Source organism: Mustela nivalis, assembly GCF_964662115.1.
Source record: "Mustela nivalis genome assembly, contig: HAP1_SCAFFOLD_320, whole genome shotgun sequence".
Taxonomy (NCBI): domain Eukaryota; kingdom Metazoa; phylum Chordata; class Mammalia; order Carnivora; family Mustelidae; genus Mustela; species Mustela nivalis.
Genome location: NW_028136326.1, coordinates 460,760 through 475,118, shown reverse-complemented (window position 1 = coordinate 475,118; position 14,359 = coordinate 460,760). Strand labels below are relative to the sequence as shown.

The window sequence follows — 14,359 nt, the reverse complement described above, 5'->3', positions numbered from 1 at the left end:
TCTTGACTGGATCATTTAATTCCTTAGGAGCATTATAGCATTTCAACTTTTCATGTTCAATAAACTTATTGGGATTGCTACCTTTTTTATTCAAATGGAGAAATAGTCATGATTTAATCTAAATAAAGTGTTATTGATTGTGTTGTTTTCTAGGAATGAGTCGCACATGCTAGTTTAAAAGTTTTGTTAAATTCCCAAGTCTGTCACTGATAAAAGCCTTTTGTAGATTAGTAACTTGATCAAAACGGAAAAGTTATGTATCACCTATTGTTATACTATCTTTGTTTCCATCTTGCATTGTAATAACACCCATCTTAACTCTATTTAAGACAAATCATTGCCAGATGGATTTCTGGCATTGATTGCAGGATATGAAATCTAGTATAACTAAAAGTTTTTGGTTTTAGTAGCATATAAATCAATTTAGAATAATATATGTATTTGAATATAAGATAAAGTTTTAAATTATTTGGCAATAATAAACTAAACTTTTTTTTTGTAAATTTTTATTTTCTAAAATTTCATTGAGCTCTCTTGCAATAAGAAACAAGTTACAAAAAATTAAGGTTTATTTACCCCAATTCAAAATTATTAGGAATATAATCATAGAGGTTGAAGTATTTAAAATATTGAACCCAAAATGTTTTATTAGGTAAATTCATGAATGCTGAGCATTCACTGTTAAAATATACTAATACTATTGTTAGACTGGTAGAAGCCTAAAATCAAATATTTATTAAATATTTATATCCATATCTTTTCATAGCTTGGTAATTCATTTCTCTAGCATTAAATAATATTCCATTGTTTGCATGTACTACACTTTCTTTGACCTTTCACTTATGGAAGGATATCTTGGTTGCTTCCAAGCTTTTGTCAGTTATGAATAAAACTACTATAGACATCTTTGTGGGTATAGATTTCATCTTCTTTGGATAAATACCAAGAGCTGCTACTGCTGAATCATCTGGCAAGAATATGTTTAGTTTTGTAAGAAACTGCCAAGTTGTTTTCCATTCTTTATTCTCAATACACATGGAAGAACATTCCTGTTGCTCCACATCCTCACCAACATTTCGTGTTCTGTTGTCAGTGCTCTGGATTCTGGGTATGTACTGGTGTCTCTTTTTTGTTTTAATTTGCATTTTCCTGATGACATATGATGTGAAGCATCTTTTTATATGCTTATTTGCCATCTGTAATATTTTCTTTGGTGAGGTATCTGCTAAGGCCTTTGGCTCATTTTTAATCAGGTTTTTCCCCCATTGTTGAGTTTTTAGGGGTCTTTGTGTATTTTTGATTAACAGTCCTTTGCCAGATGTGTATTTTGCAAATTTTTTCTCATAGTCTGTGCTTTGCCTTTTCATTCTCTTGGCATTGTGTTTCACAGAGTAGACATTTTTAAATTCAGTGCTTGTGCTTTTGTAGCTAAAGTTATTGCGAAAACCAAGGTCATTTAAATTTTCTTCTATATTACCTTCTACATGTTTCATGTTTAGGTTTATAATCCAATCTGAGTTAATTTTTGTGAAGAGTGTAGGATATCTGCCTGGATTTATTTTATTTTATATTTTTAGATTTAGCTTCACCATTGCTACAGAACCATTTGTTTAAAAGATTGTATTTTGCTCTCTTGTATTGCTTTTGCTTTTCTATTAAATATAAAATATAATTGATAATATATATTCTGTTGCTTTAATCTAGTCTCTCTGTGGTATTACAATATCATGCTTACAATTATCGTTATGGTAAACTTTTTTTAAAGATTTTATTTATTTATTTGACAGAGAGAGAGATCACAAATGGGCAGAGAGACAGCCAGAGAGAGAGATGAGGAGAAGCAGGCTCCCTGCTGAGCAGAGAACCCAATGCGGGACTCGATCCCTAGCCCCTGGGATCATGACCTGAGCCGGAAGGCAGAGGCTTAACCAACTGAGCCACCCAGGCGCCCAATCGCTTTAGTAAACTTTGAAGTCAGTCCTCAGTCTTTGTTCTCCTTCAACACTATGTTGACTATTGTGAGTCTTTGCCTCTCCATATAAACTTTAAAATAAGTTTGTTAATATTAAAAAAAAAGAACTTGCTGGAATGCATTAATTTTATAGATAAACTTGGAAACCAGTGACCTCTTGAGCTTAGCAGGAATTAGACCATGGACATCAGTTGTCACAGTGGTGCCTCTGGCAGAACCTATTGCAAATCCCTAGGCAAAATGAGACCTCAAGGATCTGAGAGAATGTCTAAGAAGTACTTGATACATCCCTTGGGTATGGTTTATTAAAGTGTCCACCTGTCTGAAAGCTGGGGAATCTAGATAAGGGAGGGAAAATTAGTTATGATAAAACATATCAACAAACATCAATAAATTTTGTAAAACTAATTGTCATGGCTCATATACAATATGACCAACAGAGGGACCATCAGAAGGAAAGCATCAGTTATGTTTATTGTGAAATTTTTTATTCAAAATAAAGCAATGTGAGGGGAAGACACAATGAGAAAATTACCATTTTTTAAATGGTAAACATCTTACAAAATGGAATAGGTTTTATATTCTAAGTAGTATATTGAAAAGTAAAACATTGGGGCGCCTGGGTGGCGCAGTGGGTTGGGCTGCTGCCTTCAGCTCGGGTCATGATCTCAGGGTCCTTGGATTGAGCCCCGCATCGGGCTCTCTGCTCCGCAGGGAGCCTGCTTCCCCCTCTCTCTCTCTCTCTCACTGCCTGCCTCTCTGCCTACTTGTGATCTCTGTCTCTCAAATAAATAAATAAAATCTTTAAAAAAAAAAAGAAAAGAAAAGTAAAACATTAAAAAAATAAAATTTCAGGGGCACCTGGGTGGCTCAGTGGGTTAAGCCGCTGCCTTTGGCTCAGGTCATGATCTCAGGGTCCTGGGATCGAGCCCAGCATCGGGCTCTCTGCTCAGCGGGTAGCCTGCTTCCTCCTATCTCTCTCTGCCTGCCTCTCTGCCTACTTGTGATCTCTGTCTGTCAAATAAATAAATAAAATCTTTAAAAAAAAAATAAAATAAAATTTCAATGAAAAAAATTATTTAATTTTTAAAAAGGTTAAAAATAGCAGAACCATTTTTCTTATAACTGGAAAATACACTGTATATACATCTATCAAAATAACTTGTCATGGGGGAGCCTGGGTGGCTCAGTAGGTTAAAGCATCTGCCTTCGGCTCAGGTCATGATTCCAGGATCCTTGGATCGAGGCCCACATCGGGCTCTCAGCTCAGCAGGGAGTCTGCTTCCTCCTCTCTCTCTCTGCCTGACTCTGCCTTATTGTGATCTCTGTCAAATAAATAAATAAAAACTTTTATAATAAATATTTGAAAAATAACTTGTCATGTCTGGAATCAGGAGCATATGGAAAAAAATAATATCTGAGGACAATACTTCTGCCATGTTTTGTGCCTTGCTAATATTTTTAAACAGTCAGGCAAATTTTAGCCTTATTGAAACACCTGCTAAGATACCTGCAGTGCCTTTTGGAGCCCTATGACTATAAAAATTAATTGCAAATATTCAAAATGTTTACTATGGTGTCACTATTTAGGGCCACCACCAAGTATGTTTCAGAAGTAAGCATAACTGTTACTCTTCCATAATGCAAAAGGGCATATTTTCAGGAGTTCCATCTGCTGTACCAGGAGGTGAATCAAGTAATGATTTTTGTCTATAAAATAATTCACTTTTCAATCTAACATTCCTCATTCCACATTATAATAATAAAAACTAGGAGGAGACTAAAACAAACAAACAAATACAACTACAACAACCAGCTTTTCCTACAGTGGAAAAGTAAATATAACCTTAGGAGTAGCCTAAAATTTATTTTTAAATATTTTAAGATAAACGTTTTTGTTAGAAAACCATATATTTTATATTACTAAGAAATAACAGGCAACGTTTTATTAACTTCTAAAAAGTCTAGTTACTTGTATTTATCTATTAACTCATCTCTTTATGAAGTAGAACATGATCACACCTCTTGTATCTACCCAAGTTTGTATGCTTTGGTTGTTTTATGTTTGCTATTTCCTTGCTTAATTTTTACAATATTTGATACATAATAGTATCTTTAAGTCCATCTATGGTTTCACAGAATTTGTTTGAACTTCATAAAAATGTACCATACTTTTTGCACTGTCCTTGTTTTACTTCTCTATTAGCTTTCCAAGTTTTATTCACTTTAGAGTGTGTAGCTATCATTTATTTTTACTCCTCCATAATGCTATGTTTACAAATTTGTGTTTATCTGTACTTTTAAAAATATCTTAATTATATACCATTTCTCATCTCACGTAACACTCATGTTACTTCTACACTTATCAGATATTATGTAACTGAAAACCACAACTCAGCAACAATAGAACACCATTTTTCAAAATTAAATGGCTTACCAGAATTCTTTAATTCTATCCTTTATTTGTATTAGATGACCCTTTATTCTGGTATTTGGCATTGTTCATATGGAGGAAAGCTTATAAGTTGATATTCCATAAATAGAAGGATTTGTATGATCGATTAATTATTTTCATTTAGAATGCATAGAATATGGTTGATTTAATATTTCTTTCTTACTCTCTGCCTGGAACATAGTGCTATCTATGCAATAGCCACTAAAATATTAAGTTAATTACCTAGACTTTAAACTGCATATTAATAGGAATAGCATACAGAACTCTTCTCAGATTGGGACACCTGGGTGGCTCAGTCAGTTAAACGCCTGAGCCTTTAGCTCGGGTCATGATCTTAGGGTCCTGGGACTCAGTTCTGCAACAGATTCCCTGCTTAGCCGGGAGTTTGCTTCTCCCTCATCCTGCTGCTCCCCCTGCTTGTGCTCTCTCTCACTCTCTATCTTACAAATAAATAAAATTAAAAAAATAAATTCTTCTCAGATAGCTAATATAGAATATCATCTTTGTATTCATCAAAGGGAAAGTGCCATATAATAATGAAATCCAGACTACTTCAAATTCACTTTTTAACCAGTAAGAAAGTACTGGAAACAAGCCAAAAATGTCTTCAATGAATTAAAGAAATAGATTGATTTTCAATATCTTAATGTTTCTAATGTTAAATTGCAAGATTTTTATACTAGATATCAGTGTAAATATTCATTATACAAGGATATTCTAAAAATAAACCTGAGAAAACTACTTGACATATATGATGACAAAAACCAATGTCAGTTTGGGTAAAACTTACAACACCTACCACCTGAAACTCTTGTTCTATATGGTGCCATCTTGTGATTCTGGGCAGCGGCAGTGAGCCACAGCTTCCAGTCAGCTAGAAGATTACAGGGGTGAACACCTGATATTCTTACAAGCATTCTATATATAGAATATATATATAGAATATATATATTCTTCTTTTTTTAGTGTAATATTTAATAAATTGCATGTGATATTTGATACTTTGTTATAAAATAGGCTTTGCTTAAGATGATTTTGCCCAAATGCAGGCAAATGTAAGTGTTCTGAGTATGTTTAAATAAGCTTAAGGTAAGCTATGATATTTGATAGTTTTGGGGTATTAAATGCATTTTCAATTTTTTATGTGTTTCTCTGTACATAGCCCCCTTGTAAGCTGAGGAACATCTCTATATGTATATGTCGCCTTGGTATGGCTTACATATTATTGGCATGAAACATCTAGAACAGTACGTGTGCCATAGAATTGTCTACAACATCAAACAAGTTTCTTGAAAACTTGTGCCAAAGGGGTTATGTCTTTAAGGATTCTTATTTCAGAAGGGTTCTCTCAAACGTAAGATTTTTCAGAAGTTAAGTGAAAATCTGACCAAACTAAACATTTTTCCATTTTCCCTAGTGAGCAAAGATAGCTAAAATCTATCTGCCATTTTCAACACTGTACTCAACGATTGTAATTCTAATTTAAGAACAGATTATTTATATCAAAACCACATGTTGGCCTAATCTTATACAATATTCATAAGTCACACTCAGACCCTTGGACACTTTTATTTGTTGAGTCTATATGGTACTACGGACATTCATCTTTTTTGACCTCATAGCTTCATGTATGTCTATACTTTTGAAAATACATGCATCATAGTTCCATTGTAAAATGTCTGGGTTATAAAATGTGCTATGCTATCAAAATGGTAATAAGAACATACAAATGACCTGATGTAATGAACTGGACCAGATTGCCAGATATCACATTTCATACCAGAAAGATTCAGTGGTAAGTTTTAAAATGGCCAGCTATACATTGACTGAATTATAACTCATTTAACTTCTTTCTTTGTGTACAGTATTATACATTAGTCAGTATTATAGTAGATAAGTACTTTGGACAGATGTAAATATGCTGTAATAAAAAATGTTTTTCTTCTTTCTTTTAGTCCTTTTTACTTGTAAGACTAGCCACAAATACCACGCCTCCCCCAAAATAATTTGCAATCCAAATTTATCTCTAAATGAATTTATTGCACAGAAAAATATGTATATATATATATATATACACACTTACAGAAGACATGTTCAAAAATAGTTACACAACAGCAGGGCCCTAAATGTAAGCAGTATAGTTGTTTTGTTTTGTTTTGTTTTGTTTTGTTTTGTTTCTTTTAAAAAAAGAGGTTATGTGAAATATTAGGATTTTATTTCCAGGCGTAGTATTTCAAGACAGTTAACTACACCTATGGTGTCAACAGCCTCTTGTTGGCAGTATGATTTTATTGGCTCCATGGAATAACAGAAAGAATTTACTATTGCTTCTTTCTTTTATGACACACACAGAAAAAAAAAAATGACACATTTGCTCAAGACCAACCAGAATCATTTTAACCTATCAAAATTGATGGGAGGCCTTCACTGCCAAAGTCACTGCTGCGTTTTCACAATTCACTACAGACAATCTGCTACTCCCATTATGATAAAGGAGAGAAGAGTCATAATCAGGGAAGAAAGCTAGATTAATACTTGTAATTATCATTGAATATTTAGCCTGCTATAGGTTTATTATTATTAGTGTCATTTGATAATTTTCTCTCATTTTATTAAACACAACTGTGAGTAATTACGCTACCTAATATTTCTCTGTATTGGCTGACTAGCTAGCAAACATTCATGAAAATATCCATTAGCCACACATATAAAATGCTGCATTATGATGCTGTTGAATCAGAACATACCACTACCTGATCCTGTAGCTCTTTGAGGATTTGCAAATCAATTAATTCTATGTTTATTGGATTCTTCCCATACAATTAGAAAATTTATAATCGAGTCCATGAACATTATTAGTTTTACCATTTTAAACCAGCAATCACACTTTGATTTTTACAACAAAAGCAGAAATATAAACACACACATTTGGATCAGTTTTCTCTTAGTCTGTCTGGACTTCAAAATCCTATTCCTCAAGATGATGCACACCAAAGTTCTGGATTAAACAAGAAATTAGATGGCACCTGAACACTTGGTTTAATATTCTCAAAAGGATTATGCAACTTCTTTCTTACAATATGACATTGTTTTACAAAGATCTACACTTTTATAATGTTAGTATTTATAATAATCAATAAAGTCAATTAATCATGATTAAAAATCAAACATAAAAATTTCTACTTTTTGCTTTTGCCCCCTCCATTTAGAACTTATTTATAGCCTGATAATTCAAAGGTCCCTATGTTTATGAAAATCTGGACAGAAATAGCTCTAAGATCCCATTCAGAACTTGATATTAATCTAAGTCTTTTGGCTCCATTTATCCTGAGAGCAAAGAGTAGGACAAAGGATTTGAGTACTGTTAGTTTATCTGGGAGATTATCCAAGGTAGAAAAGAATGGGAAAGTGATACAGTGAAGAAGCAACTTTGTCAAAGAGGTACATTGTTGATATAATTGTTGTGGATAGAAAATGAAGGCTTGCTTTTACTGAAAGGTCCTGAGAAACTTCTTTAAGTTGTCCTCATGAAGACCTGAAAACTGACAATTTTACCTATGGTTCTTATTTCCACTTCACTGAGAGCTGTCCTCAGAGGACATTAACTCTCCTACACTTTTGGGTTGTGTTGGAGACATTCTAAAATGAGAGAGAGAACATGAGATGCTATCAGTGTTAAGTAACTGCAATTTCCATTGGAACTATCCACCACAGGTTTGGCTATAATCAGGTGTTGGGCCTTGATATCAGAGGGATTTGAGGCAGTATCATTTTAGGTTAATCATTATATCTGAAATTTCCAAAAACTACAACTGATGAAACTTTGATTATAAACCTATAAATATAACAATAAATCTACAGTATTCAAATTATTTTCATAGAAATACACAAACAAAGCATCAACTGATTAATATTTAAATGTTACAAAATACTGAACTGAAAGAATTTGGTCATATAACAACGTGTAAGAAGTAGAGCTTAGGTTTAGGTTAGAAGTCAGGATGCATTTGGGACTCAGTTAAGAAATTGAATGGAGGGACGCCTGGGTGGCTCAGTGGGTTAAGCTGCTGCCTTCGGCTCAGGTCATGATCCCAGGGTCCTGGGACCGAGCCCCAAATCAGGCTCTCTGCTCAGCAGGGAGACTGCTTCCTCCTCTCTCTCTGCCTGCCTCTCTGCCTGCTTGTCATCTCTCTCTGTCAAATAAATAAATAAAATCTTAAAAAAAAAAGAAATTGAATGGATGTCTGACTATCTTATAGGTTTGCTAAAAATCAGTGACTTTGTGTTCACGTGTGGCTATGCGGGAATTTTTAACTTTCTCTAAGAAGTTATTAGATTGATTATATAATGGCAGTAAAGGATGGGGAAAAGCAAAGTACAAACCCCATAAAGACAAAGACACTGAGTATGAGAAAAGAGTAATAGATAAGAAGAATCAATGCATTTGAGGAAAATGAGAATTGAAATACACAATGATTGTTGATTTTTTTAGATGCAGAAATCAAAACTAGCTTGCAAGAAGGAAATAACAGAAGACATGTTGTGAAAAGGCAGTAACGTGGAATAAAGGAGTAGGGAGAGCATATCAGGTAATTTGGATAGGAAGGCGTTAGGAGATAATTGCTTGATAAATTTTATATGGCCCACTTAAATGCACAGATTTCTCTTCTTTAAGTTATATGGAGAACAGGGTGTCCTTTCTCTTCCCTTTCAGAGCACCCGAGGTGTACTCTTTCAGACTGAAAACCTGAAAAGCTCAGGACTCAGTTGCTTAAGCACAGCTGAGAGGACATATTTCAATTAAGATTTACAGTTTGCTGTAGGTAGTAGACTGTCAAAAGTGGTTTAACCATATTTTTCATTTAACAAGAAGACTACAGAGAGTGTTTTCTGGTGTTGGTTCAGAGTCTTAAGAAAGTCAAGTGAACTATCTTAGAGGTTTTCATGGCTTTTTATTCACAGTTGCAAAAATTGCCGTTGGAGTTCTCACTATTAAGCCCACATTTCTGGCAGAAAGATAGAGGTAAAAGAGAATGATATCTTGTACTTAAGTTTCCTTGTTGTCAATCCCTCAGTGCTTTCTGATACTAAAGGAAAAAGTAGATGGATATTGACCTGGCAACTATCAACACCTGTCAGTCTCTCTTGGATAACCAATATCTCTATAATCTCTTCTTCCCAGTAAAAAAAAAAATAAAATATATTCATAAACCACACTGTGCCATCTCAAGTTACTGCACCAAGATAAAATTACAATGATTTTTAGTTGTTCCAAATGGACAGAATACCCTTCCTTATGATATCATGTCTTATAAGATAGATAATTGGCTTGCTACCAATATACCCAGATGAGACTGTGGAAGAGACAGGAAAAAAATAATAATATTTATTTATTCCTTGGGTTGACCCTGTTTACACAGATGCATTACTATTAGAAAAGGTTGGTTTGGGACATTGGAATGAATTTACTTAATGGGTCTGTATGTAATTGGGTTGGAGAAAATTTTTAATTTCTACAAAAATTATTAGAATTCTATCTTATTCCCTTTTGATAATTTTCACATGTTAACAAAGCCAACGTTTTTGTCTAGCAGACAAGATCTTAAATCCTAACAAAACTCAATTTTTTCCTTTTTTTTTTTAAGTTTGAGAGCCTCATGTTCTCTCATGCTGCTTTAAATACAACTCAAAAAAACAAAAGGAGCTAAATGGGGCAGTAAGCCCAGTCTTTTTATTTTAATTTATTTATCTTATTTTTAATTAAAAAATTAAAGATTGTATTTATTTATTTGAGAGAGAGAGAGCATGAGTGGGGCAGGGGGATGTAGCTGCAGAGAGAGACTGAGAAGTATACTCCCTAATGAGCAGGAATCCCGATATGGGGCTCGATCCCAGGATCCTGACTGAGATCATGACCAGAGACAAAGGCAGATACATGTGCAAAATCCCTTTTTTTCTGGGAAACAATACTTTACAAGAGATGTTTGAAAAAGTACTGGGGAAACAACTTTAATCAGAGATACACAAATTTAATTGACTTCTGTAAAGCTACAGGGATCCAAATGATGGGAATCCCAGGCCGTTTAGGTTGTGGACCACAGAGTATTCTTCTCTGTAATATTTTATTTTCTTCCATGTCTACTAACTCCAGTCCAAGTTCACTGATCTCTTTTTAGATAGTGCAAAACATGGCAAAGAATACCAAACAAGTGCCCAATATTCTACATTTATTACATCATTTCTAACATATAGAAGTGTGTTATCAAGGCTGGTTCTGTGAACGAACCTAGTTATGCTAAAGTGTGTTTTGTTCTCCAAAAATTAAATTCATGATTATCACACAATTATAAAATACTTGTGTCAAGAATTTTTATTCAAAAATTAATAAGAGAAGCAGATATTAAAACTAGTTCACATGGTTATTTGGGATATAAGCAGAGTTGTGCAGCAGAAGTGCTCTGGGCCCATAATTTGGGTTATAGAATTTATGTTTTCTAATGAAAAATCACTAACTTGCATTATTGTTAACAAGAATCCTGTGCATTACCATCAGTTTTCTCCATTATAACCTCTTGCTCTACAGTTTGTAAATAACTTTGTCAATAGCAAGCTAATAAACGGGGTGACTCCAATGGATTGAGATAATCTCCAGAGTTTCTGCTACATAATGAACAGGACTCCATTGAAAGGACACCTAAGAGTTTATTTTGCCCAAAAATTTGATCACTTTTTTCACTGTCCTTACCTATTTTCCAAACCTAGTTCTTTTCAGTCTACAGACAACCCTGTATCTGACTGACTTGTTAATTCTGGGAATGTCTTGCAGATTAATTTGCTTGCCCGAGGTGGTTCCTCTAATTGATGTCTAAGAACCCTAATTAGTTAAGAAAACTTTTATTTTAACATTTTCATTGCTACTTATTATTATTATTATTATTATTATTATTATTGCTAATATCTCTATTATAAATAATTCACAAGGGCATCTTTCTGACAAAAGACAAAGAGCTGGCTACTAGTAGAAAAAGTACATTTGACTCTGTCAGTGAAAGTGGTAAAGGGATTTGAGAAAATAAGGCAAAGCAGTGGAATTATGTGTTAAAACTTTAAATATTATAGACACATTTACTTAATTTCTAATACTGCTTATAATTAAAAAAGATGTTTTCCATGAACCACGCATTACAACAAATATATTGTTTATACAGATTAAATTTTCATCAAAAGGGACGCCTGGGTGGCTCAGTTGGTTAAGCAGCTGCCTTTGGCTCAGGTCATGATCCCAGCATCCTGGGATCGAGTCCCGCATCTGGCTCCTTGCTCGGCCGGAGCCTGCTTCTCCCTCTACCTCTGCCTGCCATTCTGTCTGCCTGTGCTTGCTCTCTCGCCCACTCTCTCTGAGAAAGAAATAAAATCTTAAAATAAATAAATAAATTTTCATCAAAAAATTATAAGTGTATTTTTTTGTAGGATCATGATAAGCATTTTGCAGATGAGAAAAGTGAAATTTAGAAAAGTATGTCTCTTCAAATCCCTCATACAATATCTGGCCTAGATAGAAGGATATACTATCACAATTGAGGAAGATAATTGAGATTACTTAAAATGATAAACTTTACTGTATAGGGTTTTTTACAAGTTTGCCACAGATTCACATTTTTTAAAATATATATCTATTTGTGTAAAGAGAATGCACTGAGAAGTAAAAAGATAGTGATATATCAGTGCTACCAACTAATGGCTATAATATCATCACCTTATTTATGAACAATGAAACAGTGTGTAATATTTAAATAAATTTAAATAAATTCCTATTTATTTTATATATTTATAAATTTAAATGAATTCCTATTTATTTATTATTAAAGAAATTCCTCTAACAAACAGTATGTTTTGAAGGTTGCTAGCAGGAAAGTGTTGTACGACATGGAAGTAATCAGAAAATGTGATCTAAAATTCTGCTTTCAAGGGCGCCTGGGTGGCTCAGTGGGTTAAAATTCTGCTTTCAAGAAGCTATAACAGTAAGTACTGAGCATTAGCTATTATATGCTATGGATGAATAACTGAAATCTACATTTGAAACTATTGGTACACTATATGTTACCTAATTGAATTTTAAAAAGTTAATAAAAAAACCCACTATTTTATAAAACAATATTCCCAAGAGGCTCTTTTGCTTTAAAATACTCACTTTGTTTCCTCTCCGAGAGAACACCAAATGGCGGATGACGCCGGTGCTGCGGGAGGGCCCGGAGGGCCCGGGGGCCCTGGAATGGGAGGCCGAGGCAATTTCCGCGGTGGCTTCGGCAGAGGCATCCGGGGCCGGGGCCGGGGCCGGGGCCGTGGTCGGGGCCGGGGCCGAGGCCGCGGAGCTCGCGGGGGCAAGGCCGCGGACAAGGAGTGGATCCCCGTCACCAAGCTGGGCGCCTGGTCAAAGACAAGAAGATCAAGTCCCTGGAGGAGATCTATCTCTTCTCCCTGCCCATCAAGGAGTCTGAGATCATCGACTTCTTCCTGGGAGCCTCCCTCAAGGACGAGGTTTTGAAGATCATGCCTGTGCAGAAGCAGACGCGCGCGGGCCAGCGGACCAGGTTCAAGGCATTTGTCGCCATCGGAGATTACAATGGACACGTCGGTTTGGGTGTCAAGTGTTCCAAGGAGGTAGCCACTGCCATCCGCGGAGCCATCATTCTGGCGAAGCTTTCCATTGTCCCTGTGCGGCGAGGCTACTGGGGGAACAAGATCGGCAAGCCCCACACTGTCCCGTGCAAGGTGACTGGCCGCTGTGGCTCTGTGCTGGTGCGTCTCATCCCCGCCCCCAGAGGCACTGGCATTGTCTCGGCCCCTGTGCCCAAGAAACTGCTGATGATGGCTGGTATTGACGACTGCTACACCTCGGCCAGGGGCTGCACTGCCACCCTAGGGAACTTTGCCAAGGCTACTTTCGATGCCATCTCCAAGACCTACAGCTATCTCACCCCTGATCTCTGGAAGGAGACTGTGTTCACCAAGTCTCCCTATCAGGAGTTCACGGACCATCTTGTGAAGACCCACACCAGAGTCTCTGTTCAGAGGACCCAGGCTCCAGCTGTGGCTACTACATAGTTTTATACAAGAAAAATAAACTGAACTAAAGCTTGAAAAAAAAATACTCACTTTGTAATGAGAGTCATTACTTTTGTCTAGCCAAATCTTATAGCACTGTTTATCCCTTCCCTGCTTTATCCCTTCCCAGTATCAATAAAGGCTCACTTGGGTTACCTAGAAGCCATGAGAAAGCTTGTAATAGATCTGGCTGGTTTTCACCAGCAATTTGACCACCATGTGCACAGGGAAGTCTATTGATAAAGGCTTTATTGCAATAAGTTGCAAATACATGGATGATTTTGAATTCTCTTTCTTGAGGTCTTGTTTCATGATAATAAATTTAGGGTGGCTTATTGGAATGGATGTTATTAACATATCTTCATAGTTATAAGCACATGGAATTGTAAAATAGATGAATGAATGTGGCATTACTGACAACTGTCCTCATTTTGAAATCAAATTACAGTGTACTAAGATGAGGAAGCAAAGCAGATTTGGGATTATGAGTGAAATAATTTAAAAAAGTCTTGGGGTATGATCAGACTATTGGGTAATTCAGTAGAAAAATGTCAACTGATTGAGATTCTGTGTTCCCTGATTTCAGAGAGAAGTTAAGATAAATAAGTAACACGAGGAGACTAGGAAGCCAAACATAAGTGATAATTTTGTGCCAGGGTGTGTTTACATCTGTTTATCTTCTTGCTTTACCACTAAGGTTGCTCCTAGAGGAGAGTTTAAATATGTGTTGGAGCTAATCTCTGTGGATTACACAAGAAACCACATCCTACAGCTCTCCCTGAAACACCCCTTATGATTTCAATGTAATTTGGTTTTTGCATTTTTAG

The 14,359-nt window shown here is 35.4% G+C and overlaps 1 pseudogene across 1 annotated transcript in view; it reads left to right on the top strand.

The window, feature by feature from the left end:
• Positions 1-13,576, top strand: part of LOC309857072 (small ribosomal subunit protein uS5 pseudogene) — a 422,047-nt pseudogene extending 408,471 nt beyond the window's left edge. Inside the window, exon 2 of the transcript in view lies at positions 12,918-13,576. The product of the transcript in view is annotated as a small ribosomal subunit protein uS5 pseudogene (transcript). The remainder of the gene's footprint in view (positions 1-12,917) is intronic.
• The last annotated feature ends 783 nt before the right edge of the window (positions 13,577-14,359 follow it).